The sequence below is a fragment of the Gavialis gangeticus genome, unplaced genomic scaffold (assembly GCF_001723915.1).
Source record: "Gavialis gangeticus isolate Ggan-Ray unplaced genomic scaffold, GavGan_comp1, whole genome shotgun sequence".
Taxonomy (NCBI): domain Eukaryota; kingdom Metazoa; phylum Chordata; order Crocodylia; family Gavialidae; genus Gavialis; species Gavialis gangeticus.
The window spans coordinates 152,599,171-152,604,948 of NW_017729032.1; the positions used below are offsets into that span (position 1 = coordinate 152,599,171).

Sequence of the window (5,778 nt, forward strand, 5' to 3'; positions counted from 1 at the left end):
CCCAGCTCTATGTGCTGCAGAGGGACTGGCTCGGGCCCGAAGGTGCTTCAGTGAGGGGCTAGCCAGCAGGTAGCCCCCATACTGAAGCACCCTCATAGCCCAACCCGCTCCATCAGCATCTACACATGCATTGTTGTGGAGTAAAAAACTCTGTCATAGGACAGTACTTGTATTTACCAATACTAACCTGGGGTGGAGTTTATTAGTTTATTCCAGCCTCATAGCCCTGCTTATGTAGATGCTGAGATGTTTATTGCAGAGCTAATTAGACAACTGCAGTAAACCTCTTGCATAGACACAGCCAGAGACATGGAATTATTCTCTACCTCAGCATCTGCACATTCAGTTGAGTATATTATCCCATGATTCCAACAGTAATGTATTTGTATGTACTCAGAGGATTATTGTATATGTGTCCAATAGGATTGTTTCAAGTTTGCAAACACTGATTTTATTTCAGATTGCGCTCAGAAAGAACCATCCTCATGCGTCTAACACTGATCATTCTGGGTCTTGCTGCCTTTATAGGTGAGTCTAGATCTCTCTAGATTACTAACTTTACCGCCAAAGCAACACAGAAAAGAGATGTGGGGACACAGGCAATATTAAGGTTACAGGCAAATAATCGAATTAAAGTGAGGTTGAATGAGGGGAAGTCTTACTGCAGAACAACAGAGACACAATAAATGTTCATGTACCCACAATTACCCTTCCCTACGAGAAAACTAACCTGAGACAGTTTAGCTCTATTTCACTCTAGGATAAGTTGCCCAGGTATAACTCTCACTTACTGAAGGGTAATTGCAAGCACATGAGTAATAAACTCCAACCAACTTTTTAACAAAAAGTTCATATAGCTAATAACTCTCTTCAGTTTGCTCATTTGTCCATACCCTAACCTCTCTATGAATCTTAAATGTGTATGGGGAAGGAAGTTCACTACCTAATGAAATATGAATGAACAATATGGCACAATATAACGAAGCATGACTTGCAGAAAGTAAGGATAGGAAGTGTCTACTGATTGCACTTGGTCATGGAGATCAGGATGCTTACATCTAAAGGCCCTTGTAGAACACAATGGAAGACAAGTCTGTTTAGCCTCAATCAAGGAAGCCATTTCTGGCTAGCAAGCTCTTGCCCCTGAGACCTATGGGCCACATCTAGATGAGCATGGCCATGTGGTATATGGCACCGGAGATACGGCTGAGGTGCAATATATCGTGCATTCAGCTGTTCTCCACACTGCAAAGTAGCAGCATGGGGAGGGGAGGGTTGACTCCAGAATATCCAGGGGTCAAAAACAACTGCACAAAAAAAAGTGGAGCAGAGCACGTAGTGGCAGCATGCACCACTCAAAACCAGAGCCTGGCCCGGTGGAACCACACTCTGGCTGCCAGCCAGGCTCCAAGCAGCAGGATCAGTGCTGCTGCAGCCCCAGAAGGCCCCTAGGACTCCATATAAAGCTGCTGGAGCCAGCCCAGCACTGGGCACAGCCTCCCCTACTCCTCTGGGGTAACCTGCCATGTGCAAGAGGGTGCATGGCACAGGTGTTCTCTGGGGACAAGTAGCAGCATCACAAGGTGGAGCACACCTTGTGATGCTGCTACTTGTCCCTGGGGAACCAAATGCCCAAGCCCATGTAGACGCAGCCATAGGATACAGAGTACTCCATCTTGAACAGTTTGGTTAATGACTCTGAATTTTCTTAGGCTTACTTCTGTTTACAAAAGCTCCTTAATGTAAAATGTCTTTAACTTTTCAGACACTTCCAGTCAGTCTGGATGCTACGGCAATATAAACAGAGTTGGTACCACTGGGGCATCTTGTCAAACTGCGAGACCAGAACGCTTACCATATTATGGTGAGTATGATTCTACTTTCTGGTACATTTCCGCACACAGGTTAATCACAATAATCCACAGTTCTTGATATTTTCAAAGGAATGAAGAGGTATTAATTGATTAAATTTCATGGCATTCCTGTAGGCCAGTGGTTCTCAAGCTTGTTAGACTTAAGGCACTCCTTGGAAATGCCAGCTCCTAGCCTTCACTCATTTTTGACTACAGAAAAATAGTAAAACAATTCTTCTTGCAAAGAACTCAGAATGACCACAGCAGGTCAGAATGGTTTTGACACAATGGATTCCCATTTTAAATCTCCTGTGAATCATGTTTGCATACCAAACAGTGCTAACAATTGTGCAACACCTTTGAAAGGATTTCAAGACATCTCAGGATGCCATAGCAAATCCTCTTCTATTTCCTCCTACAGGGCTATAAACAAAATCATGCGATTCAACTAACATCAGAAGAGTTATGATAGGGCTGATTTTGATCCAGAAATGAAAATGCCCATTTTTGCATAAATAGCTTCTGAATCTTTTTGTAGGTGTCCAATCTGAGATGTTTCTTTCCCCCCCCCAAGTGGTCAGACAAACAATGTAAATTGAAGTCATAGATGGGGAGGAGTGCTGTAAGCAACAGAAAGCCCAGGACAAACTATCTGTAACTGGGGCTTTTTGAAAAATTAATCTGAAGTGACCTCCCCAAGGCTGCAAAGCAAGTCAGCAACAGAGCTAAGATTAAGACTAGGAGATTTCTGGCTCACTGCCTCTTTTCACATTGTTTCAAGTCACATTTATATTTTGACTTGCCACTGTGTACATGATTTGTAAATCAAAATGCATGACTAATCTAACTCATGCAATACCTATACTAGGCAAATTAAAATTTAGTTTTGAAATTTTGATTTAAAATAATTATACCTGGTCTGTCCTACTTGTGGACAATGAGGGGCTGCACATTCCACAAGCTGCAGACTCCCAGGCTGCACACCCTGTGGGTGCTCTTCCCACAGTCCCAGCACTCCAACTGTGTGGGCAGTGTTAAGTCATGAAACAGGATTCTGGACTAGTGTATAAAGGATTGACAAGACAACTTGTTCAATCAATGACAGAAAGACTTTATTTACTACAAATATTCACTGTTAAATGAGCCCAAAGCAAAGTCCAGTATATTTAGCTGTAAAAGTGACAGGCAGAGAGGTAGTCTCAGTCTTGTCAGCTTCTCAAGGCATGGATCTGTTCACCAGGGCTAGGTACAGACAGTCAAAAAGCCTAAGGCTGAATCAATTCAGTCTTTGCAGGTTAGTCTAAGATGCACAGACTAAATTGAAACAGAAATGAACAGACATTTACCTTTGATTCAGGAAATAGATTTCATAGATTTCACAGACATGAGGGCTGGAAGGGACCTCGGAAGATTGAGTTCAGCCCCTTGCCCAAGGGGCAGGAAGTCAGCTAGGGTCAAAGGATCCCAGCAAGATAAACATCCAAATGTCTCTTAAAGGAGTGCAGAGTAGGTGCTTGTACCACCTCTGGCGGCAGTCTGTCTGGGGGCTTGGACAGGAAAGAAGTTCTTACTTATGTCCAGCCTGAAAGTCTTGGAGGAATTTGTGACTGTTTGACCTTGTCATCCCTTGGGGCACTCTTGTGAACAGGCATTCCCCCATATCCTGATGCATACCCCTTATGTGCTTATGGGCAGCCACCAGGTCCCCCCGAGCCTGCATTTTTCCAGGCTGAAGAGTCCCATGGCTCTCAGCTTCTCTTCATAAGGCCTATTCTCTTGCCCTCTGATCATGTGTGTGGCTGTCCTCTGGACTCTCTCAAGCTTCTCAACATCCTTCTTGAATTGCAAAGCCCAGAATTGGATGCAGTACTCCAGCTGTGGCCTCACCAAGGCCAAGTACAGAGAGAAGATGACATCCTGGCATTTGTGTGTGGCTCAGACCAGAAGCCAGGGGGTACTAGAGTACAGCTCTATGACTGTGTGTTGACTTCCTCTTCCTGCTGCCCCTGAGGTCTCTGGGATTTGCAGTCCAGACTTACAACAACAAAACTCTGCAGAATTGCTCATCACCAGGGATCCTGGTTTTCTCTGATTTAAAACCCAATTTTTTATTTTAAAAAAGTAACCCCAAATCCACATTTTTCCATGATGAAAATGAAACACCACTATATAGATCTATATATTAGTGGTGTTTCATTTAAATCACAGAAAAATGTGGATTTGGGGTTACTTTTTTTTAACTGAAAATTGGGTAATTTTTTTAAATTAAAGAAAACCAGGATCCCTGCTTATCACTTCCTCTTCCTGCTTCCAGGTGCCTCTAGGATTTGTAATCCACAGTTGCAGCCAGTAGTAAATTTGAGCAGGGGAAGGAGTGTTTAACCCTCCCACCCTGGCCCCAGACCCCAAACTCCAGCTGGGGTTGCCTGCGGGGGACAGCCTTTTCCTCTTGCAGACTGGGCTGTATCTCCAGCTGGGCTTGCCCCCCACCCCTGCACATCAGCCAACCCTCACTGCTCCAGCTAGAGAGCAGAGGGGCAGGCCCAACCCTGCTCTGCTGAAGCAGACAGCCTAGCCCACCCCAGGGCTGCAAAAGGCTGGGATGCTGGAGGACTCTGATTTAACTTGAACCACGAAGCGGTCTGGGACAGAAGTTTCATAAACTGGTTTGACCCAAATCAGTTAAGTCTGATACTACATTCAACCAGGTTTATCGTAAACCAGTTTCAGCCATTTTGGGGGAGTGATGGGGAGAGAGGCAGCTGGGTAGGAGACTAGGGACTGCACTTTAACCCCTTCTGTGGGCCAGAGGCAGCTCATGAGCCACCAGTTGGATATCCCTGGATTAAATAAGGATCTTTACTTCTACAGGAGTTGCAGCTTCAGACAAAATTGCTGAAAAGGACCTAGGAAGAATGAACAGATATAAAAAATTATTAAAAGTGCTGGCCAAAGTCTCTGTGTGGATCCAGCTGTGATTGCTGGCATCATCTCTAGAGAGTCACATGTGGGATCTTTCCTAAAAAATGGTTGCAGTGATGAGGGACATGGATTTGGTTTGATGCAGGTAAGGAACTAAGACTAATATATTTCTGTGCAGTCAAACTGTTGCAGAAAGGGATCTGCGTCATTTTTCAGTAGCGCAGCTCACATTGCTGCCCACAGTGAATAAGAGTTGCAGTAGCCATATCATAGGCACTGTCATTCATATGGGACACCTGATATTAGTGAAAAGGCTGAGGGTGCTGAAAGACATTGCGTTTCAAACACCTTTGAAACATTTCAAAAGGGGTGAGTGTACAGGTGCACAGGTGGGATAACACACTCCCTCGTATGACCTGGAAGTACTATTTTGTACTGGTTGTTTCACCTTATATCTGTATAGTAGGTCCCATAGTGTAGTGCCATGGTCTCCCAGCACCCTGGGCACTGCTGTCTTACCTGCTGCTCCCCTTTTCCCTACACCCTGGCTGCTGCTGACCTCCCCATTCCCACTTCCAGCACTCTTGGTACTGCTGCTCCTGACACTTAGGGCGCGTCCACACATGCAAGCATGTGCACTTGCAGCAGCTCAAATAGAACCGGTGCAAATTTGAGCCAGGGCTTTTTGCCTCAGCATATGTGCTCGGACATGCACTTTGTTGTGGAGCAAATTGTGCCACTTGGGGCAAAATAACCCTACCTGGCTCCTCCTGGATCTTCAGTCAGGGGGAGCTAGAGCCCGGGGCCAGCATCTGTGCTGTTCCCAGCAGTATAAAAAGCTGCCCTGTCCTGGCCCCAGCAGTATAAAAAGCTGCCCTGGCAAGTAGCTCAGAGCTACTAGCTCTCAGGAGCTTCTGGGGCCCAGCCAATTGGTACCTGGGGACACTAGCCCTTGTGCCAGCTGGACTGCTGAAGCAGCCCTGAGAGTTCCCTGCACCCTCTA

At 45.5% G+C, this 5,778-nt stretch overlaps 1 pseudogene; it reads left to right on the forward strand.

Moving 5' to 3' along the window:
* The first annotated feature begins 485 nt into the window (after positions 1-485).
* LOC109302287 overlaps positions 486-5,778 on the forward strand; it is a 9,448-nt pseudogene continuing 4,155 nt past the window's right edge.